The sequence below is a fragment of the Macrobrachium nipponense genome, chromosome 6, assembly GCF_015104395.2.
Source record: "Macrobrachium nipponense isolate FS-2020 chromosome 6, ASM1510439v2, whole genome shotgun sequence".
In the NCBI taxonomy this organism is placed as follows: domain Eukaryota; kingdom Metazoa; phylum Arthropoda; class Malacostraca; order Decapoda; family Palaemonidae; genus Macrobrachium; species Macrobrachium nipponense.
In genome coordinates this window covers 132,839,257-132,841,697 of record NC_061108.1, presented here as the reverse complement: position 1 = coordinate 132,841,697, position 2,441 = coordinate 132,839,257, and positions in this window count along the sequence as shown.

Here is a 2,441-nt window from a genome sequence, read left to right as displayed (position 1 = left end):
CATATCTCAGCAGTCATAGCACAAGGGTACCCTGAATCCACCTTACCTTCCAGGAAAAGTGAGGCATCCAGGATCAACCCAACCATGAAGGGGGAGAGAACTAATGAAGTATTAGTCAAACGTAGAGCCAGTGTTGGCAACCCTTCAAACCCAACTGTGAACAAAGTGTTGATGGGGGAGGGACCAAGTTCTCCCTTGCCAGAGTCTTAGCAAGGAGCAGCCAAGTTTTCCCTTGCCAAAGTCTTCACAGAGAGCAGACACACCAGTGACAGTGTGCAAAGCACATCCACAGCATACCAGATTGATTACAGAAATCAGGACAAAGAGGAGTCTTAGTACAGAATTTCCTTTCCACACCTTGGGTAAAAAAAAAGGGTCAAAAAAAAAAAAAAAAAAATAGTCAAGATCAGTCCTCTCATGAGAAGACTGAGTAGACAGCTGCCCACAAGCAGGCTATTGCAACACAATCTGTAACAACCATCTACTCTACCCATTGTCAGCTGTTCCCCAGAACATTATACACTGATCGTCATCACTCTTCAAAGAACTGATGTTCATGCAGACTTCTTGTACTTCTTCCTGTCTAGGATGGAGGAGGATGAGGAGGAGGAACCCAAGGGCCTCTCCCCAACCAGAATGAAATTTTCCTGCTAGAACCACAGATACTGTTACATGCTATGAACCAAGTAAGAAATCATTCAGTACTGTGCATGGAGACTGGTTTTGGTACAAAACATAATAGATATAAGATCTGTCACTTCAAGTTATGCATAAGCATAGGTAGTAGATAGCATTCTGAACACCAAGAAGGGGGTTAAATCATTCACCGAGTAGGAATAGGAATACTTGTATCTGTAAATTTAAAAAATGTTTAAACATTTATAGAATTTCATTGAACTTGATGAAAGCCAACATGTATTCACCAAACAAGACATCTCTAGGGAAAGATTAAAAGTGTGCCAGCTATATTATCTCTAGGGAGATTAAAAGTGCCAGTTATTATGTCACTATTCTCCAGGGAACAAGATCATAACAAGCTTCAAAACTTTCTTCAACAGACTAGCTAATAAGACAAATTTTCTAAGACAATTTGTAGTTTTCATAGCTACAAACCTGAGGTCTTAACCCTTTAACGCCGATTGGACGTATTAAATGTCGATATAAATTGTCTGTTGGGTGCCAATTGCACGTATGGTACGTCGATATAAAAAAGTTTTTTAAAAATTCGCGGAAAAATAGTTATAGGCCTACTAGGCAAAAACTTTTGAATCACACGCCTTGGGGGATGCTGGGAGCTCACAAATCAAGGCGTTGTTTTGTTTACAATCATTACGCAGGCGCGCAAGCCCAAATTTCTTTCTTATCGTACTAAAAAGTATCAACGACACATCTCAGAAATTATTTCGTCACTTGGACATAATTTTTGCACCACTTTAAATTAGCTGTTACATGGAGTATTATATATGAAAATATGCGCAATTTCATGTAGAATACAACAAAAAACAACTCATGGTTGTAGCTTTTATCAGTTTTGAAATATTTTCATATAAATAACGATGTGCCAAAATTTCAACCTTTGGTCAAATTTGACTCTACTGAAATGGTCAAAATACACAATTGTAAGCTAAAACTCTTATATTCTAGTAATATTCAATCATTTACCTTCATTTTGCAACAGATTGGAAGTCTCTAGCACACTATTTCAATTTATGGTGAATTTATGAAAAAAAACTTTTTCCTTATGCCGCGCAGTAAATTTTTTCGGCCGATTGACATAATGTTTGCACCATTTTAAATTAGCCGTTACATAAAGTTTTATATATGGAAATGTGTGTAATTTCATGTAGAATATAACTAAAAATAACCCATGGTTGTAGCTTTTATCAGTTTTGAAATATTTTCATATAAATGACGATGTGCCAAAATATCAACCTTCGGTCAATTTTGACTCGACCGAAATGGTCAAAAAAAGCAATTGTATGCTAAAACTCTTATATTCTAGTAATATTCAGTCATTTACCTTTATTTTGCAACAAATGGGAAGTCTCTAGCACAATATTTTGATTTATGGTGAATTTATTAAAAATAAAAACATTTTCCTTACATCCGCGCAGTAACTCTTCCGAAAAAAAATCAGAAATTTTTTCGTCCGATTTTTGTAATGTTTGCACCATTTTGAATTAGCTGTTACATAAAGTTTTATATATGAAAATGTGCACAATTTCATGTAGAATAAAACAAAAACAACCCATGGTTGTAGCTTTTAACAGTTTTGAATTATTTTCATATAAATAGATAAGTGGCAAAATTTCAACCTTTGGTCAACTTTGACTCGACAGAAATGGTAGAAAAACGCAATTGTAAGCTAAAACTATTACATTCTAGTAATATTCAATCATTTACCTTTATTTTTCAACAAATTGGAAGTCTCTAACACAATA